Below are 25,896 nucleotides of genomic sequence, written 5' to 3' on the forward strand. Positions count from 1 at the left end.
ACCTTTAGTAAATAACATGTTTGCGTAAAAGTGATCATTACCTGCACGTTTAAAAACTACTTAAAAGGGGGGGGGGTTGTATTTATTTATTTCTTGATCCAGGAGTATGGATATCCAAATGATAAATTATTGTTGTTTTAAATGTCTACTGTCCTATCTCCAAGGAGCTGATGAATTGTTCCTTCTGTGTTAGGCTTAGCTCAAGAAAATATGCTTTCATTAATGGATCAAGGTTTGAATGCTGCAGTACAGGGCTGCACAACTTTGGCCCTCCAGCTTTTGGACTACAACTCATATCACCCCCTGCCCCAGTGGCCAAAAGTCAGAGATTATGAGAGTTGTCCAACATCTGCAGGTGGTCTGAAATCATGCAGTCCTGCTTAGGGATATGCACGAACCGGTTTATTCTATTTGAGTTTGAATCGAATCAGCCTGATTTGATTTGAGTTCGATTCTGATGCCCTTGAATCTATGTCTATTCGATTTTGAATCATTTCAAATTTAGATAGATTTGGCTGAATTTTTAAGGACTAGGGCAGGGCACGGCAAAACAGGTTGGGTGGTAGGGCCCCATTTTTACCAACTGTCACCCAACCCCCAAAGGAATCAGGCAAAGGGGTTAATTTTTAGGAGTGTTTATGTGTTGTGGATTCTCAGTTGTGAGATGACTTCTTCATAGGGATTCCCTATGAAGACGTCATCTCACAATTGAGAATCCACTCATAAAAATTCCTAAAAATTCACCCCCGTCAATGGTGACAGAAGCTTGGAGGAGACAAAATGGCTGAATCAGTTTGAGCTTGAATCAAGGGTGATTTGAGTCAACCTCAAATCTGGTAAGCATCCTAAAAGGCGATTTGATTTGAGGTTGAATCACTCGAATCGCCCAGATCAGAGTCTAATTGATTTAGCCACAAATTGATTCACACATCCCAGGTCCTGCTGTAATATGTCAGTTGTATCCTGCAATGCCTGGCTTTGATCGACGCTCCATTGTGTTGGAAGAATAGGACATTTTCCAATAGACCATTTATTTTTTTAAACACCTAAAGCCCACCTTTTAACTTTAATTCTCAAACAGGTAACCACAAATCAAAAGGAAAAAATCTTTTTAAAAAATTAAAAATGAACATTGCACAGAATTTACAGAACAACATAATACAGGAGACAAGACTCAAAGCAGCCACAGCTGTCAGTCTCTTACAGTGTTCTTTTAAAAGGCCAAGCAGCAGGATCTGCCACACGTCAGATAGGAGGGACTTCCGGGGAAATACCAGAGAACTCTCTGGATTTACAGTATTAATTCTTGCTATCTTCTTTCACCAGCCTCTTCTCTGAATACCTAATTGTCTCCTTCCCTCCTCTCTTTGCCTCTGACAGTGTTGTGGGCTCACTTGTGTTCTGATCTCCAACTTTCTGTTCCCAACTCCTTGCACTCTTACCTGCATGCGTCTTCTTTCCTGCTTATGTGTTCTAAATCAGCATGTTGTCCTTGTTCTTATTATTTATTTATTATCCTTATATACTGCCTCAGCCCAGGAGCAGCTACAGAGAAGGCCAACCTCTGAGTCGCCACCAGACGTACCAGTGGTAACTGGAGATGGACCTCCTCAAATGACCTTAACATGTGTGGGGATCATGCAGAAGGCGGCGCTCTCTGAGGTAACACAGTAATCCTTTTGCTGCTTTACCCTATCTCTTGCTATGTCTGTTGCATTGCATCAAACCCCTACTTTCCTTTAAGACCCTGAAAGCTGTCCACTGCTCCTACTAAAGTAGCCTAGGATACCAGGTGCACCAACCAGCTCCTAGTACTGACTCTTTGGTCTATATCTCAGGGATGCTGATTCTGCCTACGCTGACACCTGTCTGAGGCCTTAATCCTGCCTATGCAGCGGTTATGGGAACACAGGAGACCGCCCCACTGCTCCATTTGCCTCCGTTACATGTGTTTTGTTCTTCCAGAAGTGCTGAAGCAGTCTATTCACAGCAGAAACACTTTAGCACCCTCAGTGACAAGTTTCCACAGTGACAGAGGGCTTTGGGAGTGCAAGGGAGTGCTCTGGAAGAACTGCCCTTTAGCTGTGTTGCAGGACTCCTGCAGTGGGGTAGATGGAGCAGTGGAGGTGGTCCCGCTGTGTCCCCATAGCCGCTGCTTACACACCCTTCTGCTTACACACCCTCAGTGGAGGTGGTCCCACTGTGTCCCCGTAGCTGCTTCTTACACACCCTCTTTGTTAGTCAGGATAGGAACATAGGAAGCTGCCATATACTGAGTCAGACCATCAGTCTATCTAGCTCAGTATTGTCTGCGCAGACTGGGAGCGGCTTCTCCAAGGATGAGCGCCAAATTGTTTGGCTGTGTTCAACTACCTGCTTTTGAAGCAGATGTGGAAATCAAACAATACCTGACACGACTCTCAGTCTTTCCCTCACTGTGCCTAGATTCTTTTGTCAAAGGTTTGCGTCCCACATATTACTGATCAGCTACCCAGAGTTCCTTCTGGGATCACATCCCTTACTCCAATATGTGAACAGACCAGTTTTACACCTAGAGCTCTAACTAGATTTGCTTCTTAGCAATTTCCCAATGGATGAAAGCACTATTAAGCTTCCCGGAATAGCTAAAGGTTCACCCAGAGTGAATTATTACAATTTAGTTGTCAACTTTAGTGTGCTCTTACACTGAAATGCTAATATACTTTTGACTGTAGCAGCTCAGCTATGAACATCTATAATGCTGTTGTAACATAAATGGCAAACAAACAAACAAAACCCCTAAATAAGTGGTGGCTGGGTACATCTATTCACAATTTTTCTTTTTCAGCCTGAAGCCACCTGAAGACTCTTAACTAGATGAATAATAGCCTAATCTCCATATGGTTTCCGTTCTTTTAGGGCTATAGCATACAGAAAGAAATCTACTTTTAGCTCTGGCTTCTGTTTGCCTCTTTGTGAGTGTGTCTGAGAAGGCTTCCTGTCTGCTTGCTGATAGGAAATGTTAGTAAAACAGACTGGTTGAGTGACATTTCTCATGCACTGGTAACATTTGCAAACTGGCACAGAGAACCCATTTTTATGCAGCACTTTGCATGAAGGGATTCTTTATGACAGGGAGAAAATCAATCATGATCGCTCCTTCCCTTTTTGAAAGCAAAACAATAATTTCTCTCTTGTTTGTGGCCCTATCCTGCACATGAAGTGATGTCTAGACTTTTCCCATTTACAATGTATAGATGTAATGCCAGTTTCCAACATATTCCCTTTCACGTGCTCTTAAAAGCCCTCAATTCTGGCACATTTAGTATCACACTCAGAAACAGAACTCAGGGTGGGGATATGCAGGAGGTGGGAGCTGGCTCTGTTTGTCTGGAAAAGGAAATGAATTTAGCCACCACCCCTCCAGTTCTGATCTTGAATGCTGCACCTCTTTAGTGTCTCTCATGTCAATGAATCCCTGCCATGTATTTCTGTGAGGCAAAGTAAAGCAGTATTCTTGGGGACAGCACTGTAGTAGAGGCAAAGTCCACCACCACACCTGGCAACAATAACCTGATCTCAGTGACAAGGACTCCATGGTGTTGTGGTATGGCGACCTTGGCCGCTGAGGTCGTTTCCGCTGAGGAAGTAACTTGGCCGTTTCCTTGGCCGCTGAGGAAGTAACTTGCCTAGGGGGCACGAGGTTGCTGGTTTGAATCCCCGCTGCTATGACACCTATATTGGGCAGCAGCATTATAGGAAGGTGCTGAAAGGCATCATCTCCTACTGAGTGGGAGATGGCAATGGTAAACCCCTCCTGTATTCTACCAAATAAAATTACATGGCTCTGTGGTCGCCAGGTGTTGACACCGACTCAACAGCACAACTTTACCTTTACTTTATGGAGACCTTGGTTTAACCTAGCAAATAAGTCCATGAAAGTTACAAGCCCTTAAAAACCATTTTTACTCATTCTCAGTCAAATTAGTCATTTGTGGGCTTGTTGCAGGGGAATGACAGCAGGAGGGAGGGCACGCCCTCAACTCCTGCCTGTGGCTTCCGACGGCATCTGGTGGGCCACTGTGTGAAATAGGATGCTGGACTAGATGGGTCTTGGGCCTGATCCAGCAGGGCTGTTCTTATGACAGGGCTGGGACAAAGGTCATTGTGATTTTCCAATAGCTTCTTTGCCTGGAGATGATTCTTAATCACCCCTGGTGAGTGCCTATTTACAAGCCTGCCTGAAAGTAACAAGTCAATATTTTTACAGAGGTTACATGAGAAGCTGTCTTATGCAGAATTAAGCCATTGTTCCATCTAGCTCAGTACTTCCTACATTACAGGCAGGGTTTTAAATGGATATTTTCCAGGCCTACCTGTAGATGCCAAGGATTGAACCTGAGACCTTCTGCATGCAAAGCAGAAGCTCTTCCACAGAGTTACAGTCCTTTCCGATTCTGAGAAGAGGGACAAAACGTACTGCAAGCCAAGTAAATTATGGTCATTCTTCAAGTATTTGCCTAACTGTGGAAGTAGGTTCACTGTAAACTCTGTACTTCATCAGCAGTAGAAGTGGCAACCACTTAGTTGAGGCAATGTTATCCTTTGTTTGGATAAGTTGAACATGAATGACATTGTTCTCAAAAAAGCAAAAACTCTATATTTTTATGCTTCCAGCACAAACATTTAGAACCCAGACTCAACATTCCTGATGCCTTATTATTCTTAGATACCAAAACTCCAGGGGAAACGCCCCCCACTCAATTATTTCATGTTTACATTATAGACAGATTGAAAGATTGCTATAGATAGAAGAGTCTGTTCTTGACATTGCTTAAGTCTGAATCATGGTGAGCAATCATTAGGTTTTCTGTATTCCAAAGACCCCACCAGACTCAGACCATGTCTGCTCTGAAGTGTCTCCTGGTGATGTGCTGGACAGTGTGGTTCACATTGTTTTGCTGCATTTGCCTTTTGCTACGTGGCCCTCCCCACCCTCATCCTTTGTGTGCATTTGCTGTCATGGTGTTCTCTGACCCCATTATAGTTTTGAAGTATGAGTAGAATAGGACTATCCTGTCGGATACAAAGCAAAAATTACAAAAGACGTCATGTAAAGCCTTTGGATTACAATATTGAGTCCAGGCATGGACAAGGTCAGCTACTGTATGTGATAGCTTTGTTTTCTTGTCTGGCATCCTCCTAGACCAATGTTTTATTTTTTCTTTATAAGTTTCTTGTGAGATGTGTGCAGTTGTTTGATAGGCTCTTTGAATGTGGCTTGCTTGAGTGCATGATAAGCCAACAAAGGCGACATGCATCTTTTCCCCCCTTTGGACCATGGGGGAAAAAGTCCACTGAGTCACTTGCCACATTCTGAAAGTGGGTTAGGGGGGAGATTGGGCAAAGTTAGAGGGACAAGGAAGAGAAGGCATGAGAAGAGGCCTGGCTCTGCCAACGTGTGAGAGCCACGGGTGTTGAATCCTAGGAAATCTTTGTCTTATGATGTAAGTAGCATTGAACTGCATTCTTGGAACCAGTAGCATTGTGAGTGTAAAGACACGACTCATTACTTACACTCATTTTGCAGATGGAAATAAAAGAAGCACGGAAGTCTCTCTTGGGACACACACTGTCCAGCTCTCCTTTAAATGCTGCTTAGTTTCCTTGAGAACACCACCAGCTACTTAGCCATTTGGGATTATCTGTTCCCCAATGGGTTTAGGTAAATGGGATTGTGAGAAGCTTTCTTCTCATTGTATAGATTTAATTATTTCTTTTAGTGGGCAAGCACATCTCTCCTGAACCATGCTTGTACTCTCTTGCTGCTTGAAGGTTGATGCTGGCTACTATTTTTAACACTGACGTAATCTTACCTTCTTTGCTGTAACCCTTCACCTTGAGGATCCTGGGTAATAAAATGTTGCTGGGTTTCATAGTATGGCTGCTGGGCTTCACTATTTGTTTGTTGGCAGGGCAGTAAGATGCAGGCAAGCCATAGCTGAATCACTTGATGAGGTCTGTGCTACTCTAAGGTAGTATTATATACAGTGTTAATTATATGTTAAATGCTTGTGCACTGTGGACATATATGCATTGTCTGCTCTCCTGGCATAAGTATGTTCTTGTGGATTGTGTTAAGTGATATTGACAGGTCATGTGGTCGTTAGGGGCTTGACACAGCAGGAGGTAGCAGATATGCGTCTTCTGCATTAACACAATCAACATCCCTTCAACAGAAGGCCAGCCAGGCCTTTCCCTAGGAAACATATGCCAAAACTATTATCAAAGGCTACATTATGGCCTGCAGCAAACTGGACAGGATGCTAATGGGGAGAGACTTGTGTAAGGAAGGCCCTGAGAGTATCCCAGGCTTTCAAAGTAGAGTGTTGAATGGAAATTATAGTTCCATGACTGGAACAGTATATTGATGTTGTCAGCAACCTTGGAATTGTGCGTTTTGTCCTGCTTTATATTCTATATGTTTGCTTTGTTTATTTTGGCTGCTGTTTAACAGAAAGTGTGCCAGAAGAACAGGGAAAAAACATCTGAGATATTATAAAAAGCACTGAAGGCCCTGGACAGCTCATTATTTCTCTTTGAGGGAGAAATCTGCAATGCACATTAGGATATCTGTCACCATATGTAATGAGGCTCTCTGCTGTGTCAAACTCAAAAGCCGTAATTCCATCCAATTTGGTGTGATGATTTTTTTAAACTACTGTTATCTGTAGATATTATAGGTGTAAAGGGAAATGGCTTGTGTTTTGTCACCCATGTATTGTAATGAGAACCAGAGGTAAGAATCAGGTAATCATTGTCACATGAGACAGGTATTTTAAACTATGTCAGAGAGAAACGACAAGAAATGTGGTTTTGGAATTGGTTGTCAAGTTAAAAATTAACAAGTTACCAGGGCCACATGGCACTCACCTGAGAATTGTTATGTCAAATGCAAAACTGTTGGTCTTTTGAGAAAGATATGCAACTTAGAACTAAAACAAGCTTCTTTAACTTAAGAAGACTGGAATACACCAGGGTTCATTTGATTTAAATCAAATTGATTTAAATCATTATTTAAATCATGATTTAGATTGCTTCACAGAAGGACTCAGTTTTAATTATTTAAAACACAATTTAAATTACTACTGAGGAGGATTCTATTTAATCTACACACTTCTCATAATGCTGTTTCGTTCAGGCAACCAGGCCTTGCATTTCATCGTTGCACTGTTTGACTTGTGCACACATGCCTTTCTTACCCACAAGTATAGGAACTTCATTAAAATGTCCCCAACTGTAGTCTCTTTTATGGCCTGCTGCCATGATAGGTGTTTCCCTTCAGCAATGGAGGATACACTCTGAAAGTTTCTTCAGGACTGCATGAATGCCAGCGTAGTGTAGTAGTTAGAGTGCTGGACTAGGACCAGGGAGACTTGAGCTCAAATCCCCATTCAGCCATGATACTTGCTGGGTGACTCTGGGCCAGTCACTTCTCTCTCAGCTTAACCTACTTGACAGGGTTGTTGTGAGGAGAAACTCAAGTATGTAGCACACCGCTCTAGGCTCCTTGGAGGAAGAGCGGCATATAAATGTTAAAAATAAATAAATAATAATAATGTGTTCTGTTCACCTTTGCTTTCACTTTCTATTCTGCCCTCCCCATTCCCTGCATTTATATCCAGATTCCTCCTCCTTGCTCAGATCTACTCTATCCCCCCAAATCTTCTATTCATTTATTGAACTTCTTTGTCTTTGCACTTTTGAGGGGGAGAACAAGGGCTTGTGTGTGTGTGTGTGTGTGTGTGTGTGTGTGTGTGTGTGCGTGCACCCGTGTGCCCCGCATGTACACACCACCTGCAGAATAGGACTGATGTCTGTTGTCTCTCATCCCCATATACTGCTGCTAACATGTTCATAGAATATGACTCGAAGTTACGATTAATATTTCTGATGATATATTTGACCTAGGTTCTTTATGAATTGTTATTTTAAAAAATCTATTTAAATGTTAAAAATCCAATGTAAATAAAAATCATCATCATTTTTAAAAATAATCTATTGTTATCAACCCTGGAATGCACACAATATCGCTTTTTAAAAAAAGGATCCACAGAAGATCCTGAAAACTACCTGCAAAATTGTCTTGTCTGACCAATCCTTTAAAATTCTTTAATGTGCCAGCAAACACACAGATAGAGCAATCTGATTAGAAGTGGTGTATCTGGACTTTCAAAAGGCTTTTGACACAGTTCTCCTTACAGGGGCTACTTCTTAATGAGCATCTGCAGTCACGTTTTCATTCTGCCTTTTCCTTTCCACTGGCTGTGTTTCAGTGCAGCAGCAACATCTGTTCAGAATTTGGGGAGAGCAGGACATGGTGCCAGCTCCATCAGGGACCAGTATAGAATCTTGGTCACAACCTGCGTATATACAGCAGCCTCTTCCCTATGATGCTGTTTCCGCATCTGCTGAATGCAGCCCATGTGCTGGGATTAGAGAAGTGTGAGGCTCAGTGCTTCAACTTGAGGTGCTACCGGACATTGCTTTGAAGCAGGGGTCATTCCAAGAGGTAGCAGGCATTCTCCCCCCCACCCACACCCACACAAATATTTCCTGCTCTCTCGCTCCCCCATCCACCAGACTGGAACTTTATAGCACTGGAATTTTATAGCAAAGTGTCAGACAATACAGTCATAGTATATTATGGTCCTATAACTTGGCCTAATTATTTTTAAATGCCTCCATTTAAAGAAGCTTCATTTACTCACTCTTCAACCCCAGAAAAAGTAGCAGAAGCCAGCGCAGCTAGATAGGAAGGAGCCTCCTCAAGTCTCTTGGGAGCCAGGCTAACTGATTACCTTCCTTCCTGGCCAGGAACTGGGCTGGGTGATATTATGTGTGTGCGGCGGGATGCAGATCACCTCCCCTGGTCACCTCCTCTGGTCACCTCCCCTGCCCTGGTACTGACCTCTCTCCCAACTCCAATCTTTCCTGCCACACGTTCTTAGAGAGGAAGGAAAAACTAGTGTGGAAAGCAGATTGAAATGTTTGGCCTTGTCCAAAAAGACAGTGAGGTCATTCACACAATCAAAAACTGTGTTCTACCCAGGTTTGAGAGCTGTGTGTGCTCCCAATTTTTGGTTGCGTGGAAGTAAGGTGGGAGGAAAACCTGGGTAGCTTTTCCTCCTACCTTGCTTCCACCCAATCACTTCTACCCAAGTATTCCTCCTACCTTGCTTCCACACAGCCAAGCGCACACAGCTCCCAAACCTGGGTAGAACACAATTCCTTTTTGTATGAACAACTTCAGTATTTTCTAAGAGGAATCTGACTGGTTTTCTGAATAAGTTTGAAAATGTTAAGCAACCTTCCTTAATAAGATAAATAAACAAATATTAATTTCCTTACCTCTATAAGTACAGTATTTAATGTAAAGCAAAATCCTTGCCCCTTGCCATTAATGTTCTTTGTTATGCCTTTGCTCCTCCATCGTAGTAGTTCTAGATGCGTACTTTGGAGTGAGTACTCTGGCTATGATGTAGTGCATGAGGAGAGGAGAGGTGTCTGGACACTAAGATTGGGTGAAAACTACACTATAATTATTTGGCATCCAGAGCAAGTATGTTTGTGCCCCAAATTATTTTATTTATATAATAGAACTCCATCCCATCTTTTGATCCCAGCAGAAGGATCATCAAGGCAAGGATCATCTGGGCATCAAGACACCCAGATCTACTTCTCCATGTCAACTTCTTCAGGAGCTGGCATACCCTCCCTAAATGCCTGCCTGGAAGCGGTAATGGGCTGGATGAGGGAGAATAAACTGAAGCTGAATCCAGATAAGACGGAGGTATTTATTGTGCGGGGTCGGAACTCTAGAGATGATGTTGATCTGCCTGTTCTAGACGGGGTCACACTTCCCCAAAAGGAACAGGTTCGCAGTCTGGGAGTACTTCTGGATCAACGTCTCTCCTTGGTTTCTCAGGTTGAGGCGGTGGCCAGGGGTGCTTTCTATCAGCTCCGGCTGATACGCCAGCTGTGCCCGTTTCTGGAGATCAATGACCTCAAAACAGTGGTACATTTGTTGGTAACCTCCAGACTGGACTTCTGTAATGCGCTCTACGTGGGGCTGCCTTTGTACGTAGTCCGGAAACTTCAGTTGGTTCAGAATGCGGCAGCCAGGTTGGTCTCTGGGTCATCTCGGAGAGACCACATTACTCCTTTGTTGATGGAGTTACACTGGTTGCCAATAGGTTTCCGGGCAAAATACAAAGTGCTAGTTATAACTTATAAAGCCCTAAACGGCTTAGGCCCTGGGTATTTAAGAGAGCGTCTTCTTCGCTATGAGCCCCACCGGCCGTTGAGGTCACTTGAGGAGGTCCGTCTCCAGTTGCCACCAACTCGTTTGGTGGCTACACAGAGACGGGCCTTCTCGGCTGCTGCCCCGAGATTGTGGAATGCGTTCCCTGCTGAGATACGATCCTCCCCATCTCTGGCAATTTTCAGAAAACACCTGAAAACACACCTCTTCAACCAGGCTTTTTCAGCTTTTTAAAACCTGTTTTTAAATAGTTCTGAATATTTAATTGTTGCTTTATGATGTTTTTAATTGTTAATTATTGTTTTAGGTTTTATAATTTTTGTTTTAATGATTAATTGATTTTAATGTAAACCGCCCTGAGCCTTTTGGAAGGGCGGTATAAAAGTTTTAAATAATAAACAAACAAACAAACAAACAAACAAATAAAATGTAAATACAAACAGATCCAGTCAGAGGAAACAGAAAAGCAGTAAAACTACAGTTATAACAAAAGATACATTCAAGAAATTATTTCCTTGTGGCTTTTAATTTCTTGAGTGGCTCTGTTATCTGCCCCAAAGGTAGTAAGAATGTGTGAATGGGTTCAAATTTGAACCTATTCAACATCAAACGTGGTTGGTTCGATGGTTCGAACCGGCCCCTGTTTGGCCTGATCTCAGACCGAATAACCCCTGTTGTTGTTTTTAAAAAAAACATTTTTAAAGTAATAAAACTCACCGCTGCCACTCCGGGAGCTTGTCCGCAGCCACAGGTGGGGTGTGTGTGTCTCTGGAGGTCCCCCCCCCCTCCACTGGTCTCCATTTAGTCACAAATATCCTCCTTACTCAATTACTTCAGTAGGATGATCACATCTTGTGTCCCAGTGAGAACGGTGCTGCTGTTCCAGGTCAAGCAAAGGCAAAGTGTTGTTCTCGTTACTTCTACAAAAGAAGAAATGGTTATTTTGAGCACTTTCCAGAGAGTTCCAAGTCTTTTTCTGTTTCTCTTTTTATGAAGGTCCAGACCTGATGTCTGGGAGAGATGCCTGTGAAAATCTTGATTATTACCAAACATATTGTCCTGTAATCTTAAAGAAGATGGAGGATTTCTCTGGCTACACTATAATTATTTTTGTTGAGTATTTTTTTTAAAGTCACAGGTTTCCTAGAGAACACTTATCTTTATCTTTAGTCACTTTACCTGATCTTTATCTTCAGTCACTTTATGATTACTCAATGATCTCTAGGGATGCGCATGAACTGGTTTGGCACCTCCTTTGGACCTGCATTCAAACCAGTTCAGCAGGGCAGGGAGTGGTTTCCTTAAAAGGCAGGTAAGCACCTGCTCCATTGCCACCCTGCTGCTTTTCCGGGCATGGTTCTCACTCTGCCAAAGGTCATGCATGGCTGTGGTGCTGTTCCCTGCAGCCTGTACATTTTGCCCCAACCTCCAACCAAGACTAGCACACTGCTCTGTGCAGCTGGGTGTAAGCAGGGGGAAGGAGATGCACTCTGTTGGGCTAGGCTGCTAAGAGTTAAGAGTGTGCACGGAACCAGTCTGGGGCCATGTCAGAGGCCTCTGGACCGGTTCGGAATTTGGCCGGTCTGGCAGGGGGAGTGTGGCTTTAAGGGCGGGGGGTAGTACTTACCCCTCCCACCGCGTTTCCCCCTCCAGCGCTCGACTTATTAGCAAAGTTTTGGGGGCAGCAGAGTTCCTCCCTGCCCCCATCGTTGTCTTGAAGAAGGAGAAGTTGGCACCATGCATGCGCCTGTTGCGGCACGTGCGTGCCACACATGTCACACGGAACGTGTGACATATGTGATGCGGCGGGCGCGCGCACCCCATGACAGGCGCATGCGTGGCGCCAACTTGCATGGCACCCCCTCCACCCTTAAAGCCACACTCCCCCCAGTGCCGGACCGCGCCTCCGTGGTTCCATGCACACCCCTACTAAGAGCTCCTCTGGGCTCCACTAGGCTGCTGGGGGGGGGGGGGGTAGATGACTGCAGCGTGTGTATCCATGCTATATAAGCTGCAAAGACTTTGTACATTCTGGTATATGATGATGGCTTTAGAAATGAGGCTCCATGCACCCACACTTTGTCTTGGTCTTTGGACATTGGGCTGGGGAGGGATGCATCCAGACAGACAGAGATTTAACAGGTGCAGTTTTCCTTATCACTTCCTAGAGATGCCCCTGATTAATTTCTGCCTGAAGCATCTCTGATCAAGGCAAGGTGTGTACAAATGGAGCCTCATTTCTAAAGCCATCATCACATACCAGACTGTAGAAAGTCTTTACAACTTATATGGCACGGTAATTAAAATGGGCACCTTAACTTGCAATTTCCATTCTTTTTAGAACACGAGTGAAAATGTAAAGTATCTTAACTCTTGCCTTAAACGGAATGTTTCTGGATTCCTTAATATCTGCTTTATAAACATGAATTTCTGCCATTTATAAAAGCTATATTCTACTTCCATAATGACTTTTGCCAAGTGGGAGATATCTGTTTCCCTCTTTGCTTACGATAATGTCTGTCATGAGGTTCTACCCCCATTGCCCAAATTGTAGCACTGTGGCCTCTGTTGCACATGATTTTATGAAAGGAACTTGTTCTCTTGGAAAGACCATGTAATCTTACTGGTCTGTCTCATAATGGCAGCAGGCTAAGTTGTTTCCAAAAGTCTGGGGAAGGAATATTTCTACTGTGTAGTTATTTCTTGCTGAGATGTCTTTGGAATGTTGTGTATGTATACAAATTTTATTTACACTTTGGATGAAGAAACTTCTACAGACTAGCTTATACTGATTGATCTGGAAGTCCTACCATATATTTTTCTTCAGAATATTGCACCAATAAATGAGCATTGATTGCAGTTCACATGTATAAAGTGAATGAAAGGCTGAACGCTATTTGTAGAAAGGAAGTATGCTTTCAGTATAATTTTCTCACTTTAATTCTAGGACAAGAGCTACTGTAGGCAGTTGGCTGACTTGTGTCAAAGAAACCCCATAATAAGTGGCCTAGAAATAATATGGGAAAATATATGTTTAGTCCTTTCAGATGTCAGCTCTCTCTTTTCCTTTCTTCTGTCTCTTTCTTTCTGTTTCTGCCATCACTATAAGTGAATTCCACATTCAGTCACAGATTGAATATATGCCATGTAGCATTGATTTTTCTTTCCAGTTGACACCTATCAGCCAGTGTAAATTCCATCTTGGCAGGGGAAGTAAGACCCACCTTTTCTGCAGTCTCTTTGCATTGTTTTCCCTGCGTTCTGAATGTGAAAGATTATGTGTGTGTGTGCATGTATTTACAGTGAGTGAGATTTAACAAAAATAAGCTGAACCCGCACAGAGCATCTGTGCGCTAGTGCACTTGGCTTCCCCACCCCCTCAGCCAGCCTTCCCCACCCCAGAGACTTGGCAGGGTGGCAGAAGGCCCCTTCGCTCGTCCTTTTCTTGAAGCTTGGCCTCCCCGAGACTTCGCTCGGCTGTTCCTCCTCTCGGCAGCTGCTTTCCCCTGCCCACTCGCTGCTTGCCCACTCCTAGCCCCCAGTCACTGCTCATTCTTTGCTCTCTCCCCCACTCGGCTCTCAGCAGTTGCTTTCCCCTGCCACTCGCTCGTTCCTCCCCCCCATTCACCACTCAGCAGTTGCTTTCCCCCACCCACTTGCCCATTCTTCCCGCCTGCTTGCTGCTTGCCCTTTGCCCTTGCCCCCCACTCAGCAGTTGACCCTGGTTCTAACGAAGGGGAGGGGTTCTATCAACTTTCTCCACACCATGCATGGTTTTACAGACTTCTAGCATGTCTCCCCTAACTTTTCTTTTTTCTAAACTAAAAAGTCCCAGGTGATGTTGGTTTTTCACTAATCTTTAGGCACTCTGGCATGTGAGACTGTGTGCATGTACAGACAGAAATGGCTCCCTGTTGTATGTGTGTCCCTTGGGATCTTCAGAAGGGGACCTCTGGCAGTTGTGGTGTTCGAAGCTGAGGCAGGTTGTGCATAGAATCTCTCTACTTCCTTTCCTCTCTCTCCCTCAAGATTTTTGCAGCACTAGCTGTTTAGAATAGAGACCAATAGGTGCCCATGACAACCAAAAGGGTCCTTATTTATACCCGTGTTGAGGGTCTTTCATGCAATAGGCATGTATAGGTTTGTAGTTCTTATGTGATGTCTTAAATATACCAAAAGAGCACTAAAGGATTTAAATGCAAAGGCCAACTAAATGCTATAGAACATAGAGAATGCATGATGGTTAAAACTGTCTTGGTCCATTAATATTGTGAGAACTCTAAACCATTCCAAGAATTAAGGTTGAAATGCACAGGTTAGATATTAAGCCCAAAGTGATGAAAAATTGCTCTCACCCTAAGTTTCTGCTTTAGGTGGTAGTGGCTACGTACAAAAACTATAGTGAACTGAGGCGAACTAATTCTGTACAAGAGAAAATCTTACAGGAATATCACCAAAAGTGATACGGGCAAATGAAAAAGCATATGGTTATCCATATGTTTCAGGTACCCTTCTGACCTTGGATGAAATCCAGTACTTTGAAGAGTCCTCTGTTAAATAGGTTTTAATGACACCCCCCCCACACACTTAATGATCCCCCCCCTACAACTTTCAAAATATCAACAAATGTTTTTTGATGTCAGTAGGGATACTGGTGAATGTTTTCACTATTCAGAAAAGCATGACTCTGAAGATTGCCTATTTCACTTATAAGCATGGTTTGTTACCTGGCTTCTCATTGAACTTAAACAATAAGTTTACTATTTGTGTATGAGCTCCCCTGTATACATGTTATAGTATCTATGTATCAGAAAAGCATGTTCAACCCCCTCTCCACAAAACTGTAGAATAATTGTAACAGTCAAATTAGCATTGGTAATATGTTACAGAAGTTTGATTTACAGCAGTTTAACCAGTCTCATACCTGAAATAAGTGAAACGAAAGAAGAATCTTAGTGCGACTTGAACCCTGTCCAGGTGCTGGTCTCCTTGTGAGCACTCTACCTGAGAACAGTGCAAAGTTTAGTTGGAAGTGTTACATAATACTCCTTTGGATGAGAAGGAAGTTTGTGTGTCTGATCAAAAAGCACAAAATGTGGGTGTGGGGTGGGTGGGAATCACTTCTGCAGAGATGAAAGTTTGGGCGGTGTATAAATGTGACAAAAAAGTAAATAAAAATAAAATAAATAAATAAACTACTTGAGGCTGAAGGAGTCTGTGTTCATTGGTGAAAGAGAGGACCATTTTAATTTGTGTTTTGTTTTAGGAATGTTTAGGGATTGTGTCAAACACACCTACCCCCTGGGATTTTTTTTTTTTAAATGAAATTGCTGATCTCTACAGTTCTATTTTTAAAAGGGATATGTTATCTTTATTCTAAGGCTAGATATTCTTAGTTCACTTCTGTTGTAGGCACGTTTTTGTGGATTAAGTGCTCTAATTTCCCTACCTAACACCTTTTGAAATTGTAGTTGGTCATCTAAGAGGTTCAGTTTCTTCAAAGAGAAGGTTATGATGAGAATGATCTATTTATAGATTTTTCCTGATAAAGATAAACATCTTTTGATCTATAAAATAATAATCTGCAGGATTCTCTTCTCTGCATTCTATAGCACTTCATTGCTCTTTTGCTATATTTACATTTTAGAAAATGAAACAAACCCGGTTATGAAATGAAGCTTTGCTTCTGTGGAGGTGTATGACCCCATTCTTCTCATCTGCTGTTTAGAGCTTTCAGCTGGCTCTGACTAGATCCCTTTTGGCGCTCTCAAATAAATGTTCACATTTGTCCATGTTTGTCATTATTCAGCATAACCAAGCATTTTGTTCCCACTTTTCTACTATGCAGTCCTGTGTTGGCTTTAAAACATCCCCAAGGAAGTCTGTAACGCTGAGGAAACTGTTCCAATGCTTAGATGTGCCATTTTATTTGTAGTTTGTTATGACCTCGCAAATAGCTATTTGAGCTTTTAGTCAGCTGTATTTGAAATGTATATTTCATGACTTTGCTCATGAGAGGATTCTTCAGAGAAGTCATTACATTCCAGCTTGAATGGATGAAATGGAGTTGTTTGTACATCCTTCATCATCCCTCCTTCTAATAGTGAATTTGGGTGATCAATCATCTATCTGTTTGGAAGCCAAAAAGGTCATTGTTTCTGCATATTCAGGGGACTCCCTACATATGCAGAAAAGTTACGTTTGTAAAGTAAAAGAAAAGGGAATTTTAAAAACACCAAACCAGCCTTGTGCGCTTCCAGGACCTGTAGAATATTGAAGGCATAGATATAAGAAAATACTAGAGTAAACACTAGTTAACTTCCACAGCTGCATGGTGGTGGTGGGGTGTGTGTGTACGCACGCACTGTCCAATCACAGCTTTGCTAACATACTCCCACCCACCCCACCCCAGTTTTTTTTTAAGGCAGCTGTCACCTCCAACATAGGGAAGGTTTTTTATTTTTAAAAGTGGAGGGGTCTAAAGGAAGTTAGGGAGACTGTATGAGAGTATAAATGGATTACAGTTGAGCCATAGAATGTTAAAAGGTGTTGTTTCAGGGGAGAAAAGGGAAATGGAGTAGAGAGAGGAAACTAACCAACTTGAACTACTAACAACAGAATGATATCCTGGAAGTGAGCCTTGGGGTTGTGGGGAGGAAGGTGTCCCATCAGGAGAAAAGCTACTGTTCGTCATACTATGTTTCCCCCCACCCCAAGCTATACAGTAGGGGTGTGTTGGCATGCGTGTCGGCCATTTGCGTGGCAACACTGATCCCGGCTGCAAGGAGGTACACTGCAGCCCTGCACACCCACTTTTTGGAGGAGCGCTGGCAGGGGGGAAGCGGTGGGGCGGTGGCTGGCAGGTAGGCAGCACCTTCCCTGGCCCTTAAAGCAACCCAGCTTCCTCCAAAGCAGCTCGAACGCCGGTTGCTGGAACCCGTTCAGCGCTCCTAGAATGGAGCGCTGAACAGTTCCGTGCACATCCCTACTATACAGCAGAACTGCACAACTTTGGTCCTACTGCAAATGTTGGACTACAACTCCCATCATCCTTGACCACTATGGGCAGGGGTGATGGGAGTTGTAGTCTCAACAACAGCTGGAGGGTAAAGTTGTGTAGCCCTGCTATACAACAAGAAAGCACTAAGCTTCAGGGCTGCCAACCAGCTTCAAACCAATACAGCAAGGGAAATATTTTAGGAGGATGGGAAAGAAAAAGGGGATCCTGTATGAATCCCTAAGACGTTCTTAACTGAGGCTGGCTGGAGCCCTTAACACTCCTGTTAGTGGCTGGGGATATGCAAATACAGACCAGAGTAGTTTACATTGTCTGTGACTCATCATGCCATTCCATTCTGTTTACTTACAGATATTAAGAAAGATCCTTTTCCTCTGGAACTCAATCAGGGGTAGGGTGGGGAAGAGTTAATGGGTTGTAGATTCCCCTTGCCATAATCATTTGGGCAGTTCTGTTGTAAGGAGTTGTGTTGTGTGTAGGGGGAGGGGGCTATTCTCACGATTAGCAAAAATTGGGCTAGGAGAGCCTAGCCCGATTTTTGCTGATTGTGTAAACCACCGGGCTCCCAGGCAAGTCTGGTGGCTTACAAGCAGCTAGTCCGCTTCTGTAGCCCTCTCCAAAACCTGGGTTTGGCTTCCTGATCGTGAGTAGCTGCGGAGCAGCTCTGCACCGTGGCTACTCATGAGTAGACCCCCGGAGGGGAGGCGAAAAGCCACCTACCAGCTCCAGGAGCCACATGGCCCCCAAGCTCCCAAGCCCCCGCCGGCTCTGTCATGGAGCTGGCAATCGTATGGGTGGCCAATCCTGCCACCCAGGGCTCCCTCCCTGCTCGTGTGCAGGGAGAGCGGGCTTAGCCGCTCTCCCCGCGCACTCTCAAGAACCGGGTCTTACTGATCGTGAGACCCAGCTCAGTGTGTTTTAATGATTTAAACCCTGTAACCCCAATCCACCCATTGACCAACATCCAGGCTAACATATACATGAGGGGAAATGTTGCTCGTTTCCGGGGTGGTGGTGGGTGGGTCATTTTTCTGCAGCTCTCTGAGCCTCCTGAAATTGTGAGGATTGTGGAACCCTCAGCAACATATTTTTAGGAGGCACAGGTGGCTGTATAGGGAATGGATGATGGATGAAAATTGCCCCAACCCCATTGTATGCTTGAAACATTCTGTGCACTACATTACTCTGGTTGTCAGCCATTTCATAAAAAGTTAAGTGTGATATCTGAAAAACTAAGGGCCCATTTATACATGCACCCAACATTCTCTCTTTTGACCATATCTACATATAAGGATGATGTAGAAAAGTGCTTTCTGTAAACCGGTGTTGCATAAATATTCTCTCAACATGACTGTAACAGCACTTTTTGGAGCCATTGTGACTATATATATTACATTGAGATGGTATATGTGTAGTGCTGATTCACACTTATCTGTGTAGTAGTTCTATCTGTGGGTAGTTGGAAGGGCAAAGTTTTCTTCAAGTCTGCTCAAAAGTAGCTGGTGCCCCTACCTAATGGAGACTCCTATATTCATAAGAGTTAATTCAGATTCTGTCAGATCAGCTGGGTTGTGGGCAGCAGTACCTGGAGGTTTAGGTCCAGGAGCCAGGACTGAAAGCATAAGGGTGCTGGTCAGGCAGATGAACAGGGGTTGAAGGATCAAACAAGAGTCAAATACACACCAGAAGTCAAGCCAGGTAATCCGCCAAGAGCCAGAGCCAGGGACAGAGCAGAGCTGGGAGCCAGGGACACACAGAAGGTCAAGCTGGTAAATCATTCAGTTGGGGTGAAGACAGGAGCCCAAGTCAGAGCCACACCGAAGGTTAAATCAGGTCAGGAACCAGAAGGATTTAGCAAGAATCGCAACAGGCTAGGAATAACACCGAGGGGGTCAAGAGAAGTAACTAGGAGATGCACACCAGGATCAGGCAAACCTTGATACAAATGGCAAGTCTGCCTCAAGCAGGAACTCCCTTTATACTTCCTGCTCCAGTGGCTGTCCAGTGAGTAGGAATCTGGGGTTTGGCCTGCTGAGGGCTATAAAGCCCAAGGGCCGGCATGAGGGCAGTGGTGTTCAGAGCTGTGGAGCAGGCAAAGCATCACTGATTGTGTTTTTTGTGTGGAACTGGTGGATTATCTGAGGGGTTCCGTGGATCATGGACTCTGACTCAAAGCCATTTTTGCCGTGCAGGAAAACTGTTGCAAGCTGAAAGCATGGTGGTAGAGATGGGAAAAACATTATTGTACTTGCCATAGCTATCACAATGTAGATGTCAGAAATTTAACAACTGAGCTAAGATCAAGTTATGTTGAGTATGTGAGGAAAATAAACTGGAACGTGGCTTTATCACACCTCAAAAACATGTCCATAGGATCCCTGAGCTTCATGAGCAGATGAAGCTAGGACTTCTTGCGGTGTATATGCAAGTCTGAAATGAAGAATGCTTTAATAAGATTGTATAGATTGGTCTGTGGGTATTGTGGATTGCCATCCCTAACTTTGAGTTAGGGACTGGACACAGTAGCCTTTTGGCCCCTTCCAACTCTAACTCAGATAAATATTTGCTTTTCTGTTTTTTGCATTCCAGATTCAGCTCCTTGTATCTCCAGGCAGAGCAGGGAGAAACTCCTATCTAAAACTCTGGCAAGCTGCTGCCAGTGTAGACAGTACTGAGCTAGATGAACCAATGATCTGATTCCATATAAGGCAGCTTCCTATGTTCCTGTGCTCCTATATGTTACCAAAGTCTTTGTCACTCCACAGCAAGAAGCGGTCTTTACATCAGGATAGCGCCAACTCCTTGTCAGAAGATTGGGCCAATCCTTTGATTTTGTCAGGAGAAGTCTTTCACTACCCCAGACCAGAACTGAAAGAGCAGGAAAACTATTAGCCTGTTTGCTCAGTTTTGTCAGCATGGATGTATAACTGAATACAAACTTGCCAATCGATGAAAGTGTAAGCGTATAAACTGAGGAGATGTGAGGAACTTCCTTGTTAGGCTCTATCCAGTTCTTCAAGAGCAGTGCTCAAAAGAATGCTGCTGAACGCGATTCCAGCTGCCTAAGGGGGTCGGAAGTCCCATCCCCACTTGGCAGTAATCGTCCTCCTCTCACTGCTCATGGAAAGGGCAGTGTCTGTTTGAAGAGGGAAGCGCCTTAATCATGAAGGCAGGCACTTCCGTGATCAGCAGGCTGGAGCGATCCATGTGGCTAATCACAGAAGTGCCTGCCATCACGGTTGCAGTGCTTCCCTCTGCACACAAAGACTGCCCTCTCTGTGAGCACTGAGAAGAGGGAGATTATTGACAAGTGGGGATGGGACTTCTGATCAGCAGCGTTCTTTTGAACATCTGAACAGAGCTAATATATGCCTATGAAGCAGATCAGTCAGAGCACTCACTTCAAGATTATAGACTCCCTCTGGACACCTAGGAGAATGGGGAACTATAAAATGTAAAGTTCCCTGCTTTTCTTATAAGTGTCCAGAGGGCAGTCTTTTCAGGATCGATAAAAGCTGAAGCATCCTCAAAGTGGGACCCCTGTGGTGTAGGGCCACACCTCAGGAAACCAGGACCTCTGGCCAAAGATTGCAACCTGCTGAGGATATGAGGTTGTAAAGGTAAAGGCTAAGTGTGCCGTTGAGTCAGTTTCGACTCTAGGCAACCACAGAGCCCTGTGGTTGTCTTTGGTAGAGTACAGGAAGGGTTTACCATTGCCTCCTCCCGTGCAGTATGAGATAATGCCTTTCAGCATCTCCCTATATTGCTGCTGCCTGATATAGTTGTTTCCCATAGTCTGGGAAACATACCAGTGGGGATTCAAACTGGCAACCTCATGCTTGCTAGGCAAGTCGTTTCCTCACTGCACCATTAGGTGGAGTGACTAGAAAAGGTGAGTTCTCTTTATACACTATTTTCAAATTAAAGTTACCCAACACGTTGCTATGGCCCCCCATTCCCCTCACAATCCCAAGAAGTGACACTTAGCATAGTAACATATGCTATATAAGAGTTTCCCTTTTAAACTGGAACGAGATGCATTTTGTTCTGATGCTGTCCACCTGTCAGAAGTATACATATAATTCTCTCATAATACAAACTGCTTCTTTTCTGTCTATTAATTGTGTAGCTCAATGCAAAACAAAATATTAGTTTAAGTGATATGTCTGCGATGTCTGCTGCCAAGTGTATATTGATTGTGCCTAATGGAATCTTCATCAGATTGTGGCCTGCCAGCCATAGTGGATGTTCATGACATTAAAGGAACATTACATGTTATCCAGTCAGAAGCTATTTTATTCCAGAAGGTTATCTGCTGGGTAGGCTACTAAAATATTATGAGCTTCTAAACAGGAATATATGGGCACAAGCTTGAGTGTGAGCAGAATTTATGCAATGCCTGATTGATCCATAGTGTCTATCCCTCTTTCAATCACAGACACATCTTCAGAGGGAGGCATTGTAGGAACTGAACCTTCCGGGAGGAACCTTCTGCCCTGAGTCATTTTTGGAAGGGTGGTATAGAAATCGAATAAATAAATAAAAGAATTAATAAATAAATAGGAACCTTACAACCTTCCTGGTTCTTTGCTGATAGGCATAGACTTGATTTACTCACAAAGTGCAAGCCAATGTCACAAAGGCTGCTTAGAAAAACCTTCGGCTCTCCAAGCCACGAGGACCACTGTGGGAAATGGGATGCTACCTTGGGCCTGATCTAGCAGGGCTGTTCTTATGTAACAGGCTAAGGAGTGTAATACGTAGTTTGCAGAATTGTGTAGGATGGGAAAGAATAGAGCAGGGCTGCATAATTTTCACCCGGAGGCTGTTCTTGGATTACAACTCCCATCACCCCCAGCCACAGTGGCCAGTAGCCAGGGATGATGAGACTTGAAGTACAACATCTGTAGGAGTACTGAAGTTGTACAGCCCTGTAATGGAGCCTGTGTGATCTCTGCAAGGATTTTGTCACCATTCTTTTCTTTTCAAAAAGGAGAAGTTCCTTTTTTGTTACAGCTATTGCTTTAATGGTAGATTTAGTCTGCCAAGCAGCTAAATTTGCTTTGGTGTAATGTGGAGAAGTGGGATCCTCATTAGGGGTGTGCATGGACTATTTTGTGTGCTTCAGACTGAATCCGGACCAAACTGAGGGTCCATGAACTGGTTTGGTCAAACTGACCAGGTGGCCCAGTCCATTTGACCAAACCAGCTTGGAACTGGTTTAGCAGTTTGTGCTGCTATGTAAAGGGGAATCCAGTGATGATTCCCCTTTGCTTGTAAAAGGGAATTCTTTTAAAAGGGCTTGCCGGTGAGGGCAGCACCTGGGAAGGGGAGGGCAGTGAGAGGCCCTTGTAAAAGTAAATGCTAAGGTGCTTACCAGTGGCAGTACTGAGTAGCGGTGCTCCTCCCCCCACTCACCTGGCCTCCACGCATGCATGGAGGCTATTTGAATGGTCACAAATGCGTGGAGGCCAGGTGAGTGCAGAGCCGCGCCTTGGGCTCTGCCTTGGGGGAGTGCCACGACTCAGTTCCATAGCCGATAAGCACCTTAGCATTTACTTTCACAGGTGCCTCTCACCACCACCGCCACCCCCGGCTGCACCCTCACCACTGGTGGTGGTGGTGTCCCTGATCTCCTTGCTGTGGTTGAGGAATCAAGCAGTGTTGCATCCTTAAGTTTTAAAAAGGATCGTTCTTATCTGAACCAGACTCGACAAACCATTTCCCCTGAATTTGCTCCTGAAACAATGAGGTTGTTCTGATGTACAGCCTAACCTGGGCTAGCCTGTGCATGAGACCACCAGGATCAGGCCCGATCCTGGCAGGCCAGCACCACCCAGTCCGGCTTTTAAGCCCAGCTGTTAGCTGAGGTTAAAGGAGTGAGCACTCCCTTTGGCTACCTGCTCACGTGCAAGCACGGACTGCTTCTTGCCCAGCCACACAAAGAGACGGGCGCCTAGAGCCGGGACAGTGAGTCCTGGTCTCAGATCAATGCACCTGCTCCGCGCTGCATGGAGCAGGGATGAACATGTGAGAGCGTGGAGTGTGCTCCCCCTGAGCAAAGAAGGATCATCTGGGGGAAAGGCAAAGTTTGAGAAGCCTTCCCTCTGCCTGCTCAGTAGGTTGTGTGAAGGCCCCTGTGACTGACTGAGCCCAAATGTCTAAGCATGTCTGAATCCAAATTCAGAAATTCAGTTTTGATGCTCCACTAGCATTGTATAACAGAAACATTTAAAACATATTTTGAAATATCCAAATGTGTCCCACTTATTTAGAACCAAGCTTTACTCACTGTGGCAGCGGCCATTGGGTTAGATCCCAACTTGTATATCTGTTTAAAAAAGAAGTTCTGTTTGAGCAAAGGATAGAGATGATTTTTGAGGATGCACTTCCTTCTGCAGTTAAGATCAGTGGCGTATTGGGGGGAAACGGCGCCCAGGGCAAGCTCTGGCTCTGAAATGGCCCGGCCCCCGGCCCCCACATACCTGTGAGGGCACGGTGGCACCCCCCCAGGCGGCAGATCGCCGGCAGTGGCGGTGATTTGGCGGTGGCGTGTGGCAGTGGGGCGCCCGCTGAGTGTGGCGGCGTGCGTGCTGCGGCGATTTGGCGGTGGCGGGCAGCAGCGGGTCGCCCGTGGCCCGCCGAGTGCGGCGGTGGCTGGCGTGGCGGCGTTACCCTGCCTGCACTCCGTCCATGGCGGGCGATCCGCCACCGCCGCTTGGGCCACGCTACAGCCCATTGCCGCCACACCAGCCACCAGCCACCACCGCACTCGGCGGGCCGCGGGCGACCCGCCGCCGCCTGCCACCACCAAATCACCGTCGCACGCACGCCGCCACACTCGGCGGGCGATCCAGGGGGCGGGGGGGAAGCAACTTTTTGGCGCCCTCCATGTGCCCCGCCGGGGTGGTGCCCAGGGCACGTGCCCTGCCTGCCCCCCCTATCGTTACGCCCCTGGTTAAGATTACAATCCATTGGGTTTTGGCAGAGATAATTGGATCTGTAGGATACCAATCTTGTCTCTTTAATCTGGTTGCAGCTACCATTGTCGCCTCATATACTTTGATTTGGAACTTAATTGCATATTTCCACTATATTGTTTCGACACTAAAAATACGCTGTGGGTTGGGGTACCCTCAGGTGCAGTTTTTCAGAGGGCATCAAAGGCTGCAGTCAGAAGGAGAAATCAGTGAAAAAATCATTTTTCTCTTCTGCTTGGAACTTTGTTTTTTTCAAAGTAGTTTGTTAGAATTCAACCCATAATCTTTTTATTTTTCATCAGAAAATGCTGTTAATGTAAGAAAATGCTATTAATACAATACTTGTAGGTCTATTAAGTTTAAACCACTGACCCTCATAAGGCTTTGAAATTGCACACATCAAATAAAGCAGTTTTTTACTTCTGTACTTTAAAGTACTTTTTCCTTTAGTACAAAATCCAAACGGTACATCTTCAAAACAACTAGTTCAAGGCTATTTCCTTGAAAATAACAAGGAAATGACAAGGATTTTCAAGGCTGTTTTCCTTGAAAATCACAAAGGAGTTTAAGCAAACCAGACAGCCTTGGAAAAAGGCTGCTCCCATCTGCTTCTAAGTCAAAAGCATTTTGTTATCCTTACTGCTTCCCAGGTATGTTAGCATAGACTGATATTTTTATCTTCCAGATGTAGGATTGCAGGGGTCAGTTCTGTGAATTATGATATTTTCTTGGATTATATAACTGGAGTGTGCAACAACAACAAAAGTCATTTTCATTCTTCCATTCTTTTTGTGACAAAGGAAGGGGCGGGGAGCTTATATTTTAAAACTCGTTTTAAAATGCAAAAGGAGCATCAGAACTCCTCCCAGCACCTGCCTCCTGATTGGCCACCATGTTCCCTCTGCCAGCAGTGCCACAAACCTATGTAATGTCTGGAGCAGTGTGGGAGAAAGAAAAATGGTAGATCCCAGAAGGAGCTCTGATTCTCCTTTACACTTTAAATTATTTTAATAGAAAAGCGGGAAAAGCCCATCATTTCCCCCTGCTACAATGTAGGTCCTTCATTCCTTCTGGGTTACAAAAATGATTGGGGACCAACTGTATGTTCAACTTTTTGTTTGTCACGAAATAAATACACATCCCTGCTTTATGTGATAGCTCAGTGATGACATTTTAAATCTGTGAATCTATATTTATTCAGAAAATCTCAAGATATATTTAGTTTGTCTATTGACTATACATTAATAGTGTTTTCTGTTGACATTTCATACAAATAAGTGAAAGTCTTGGCCTTGTTGACTCTGAAGAATGTTTTGGTGTATGTCAAAACACTTCCCTATATTTGTTTCAGAGCCGTATATGTTTAGGGTTTATAATAATATAGAGTTTGAGTCACTTTCCTATTAAAATGCTCAAAGCAACATGGAATTAAAAATATAAATATATGCTTCAGTATAAAGCAAAGTAGACAACATATAAATGCCAGCAACAATGGGTTCAATCCAAGTTTCTTGAACAGCAGTTCAATAAAACCATTTATTGAGCAGAAATCTTTTCACTTGAAGGTAAAAAACAGAGAGTGAGTCAACCTTTCC

The 25,896-nt window shown here is 44.2% G+C and overlaps 1 long non-coding RNA gene across 16 annotated transcripts in view; it reads left to right on the forward strand.

Moving 5' to 3' along the window:
• LOC128323519 (uncharacterized) overlaps nt 1-25,896 on the forward strand; it is a 440,731-nt gene that overhangs the window by 347,741 nt on the left and 67,094 nt on the right. For 14 of the 16 annotated variants that reach the window (XR_008306315.1, XR_008306324.1, XR_008306327.1 and 11 more), the window contains one exon: nt 1,535-1,662. This is a non-coding gene — a long non-coding RNA (uncharacterized LOC128323519). Of the gene's footprint in view, nt 1-1,534; nt 1,663-9,665; nt 9,833-25,896 lie in introns of all 16 variants that reach the window. The other 2 variants (XR_008306320.1, XR_008306322.1) reach the window with 2 other exon arrangements.

Source organism: Hemicordylus capensis, chromosome 4 (assembly GCF_027244095.1).
Source record: "Hemicordylus capensis ecotype Gifberg chromosome 4, rHemCap1.1.pri, whole genome shotgun sequence".
Classification (NCBI taxonomy): domain Eukaryota; kingdom Metazoa; phylum Chordata; class Lepidosauria; order Squamata; family Cordylidae; genus Hemicordylus; species Hemicordylus capensis.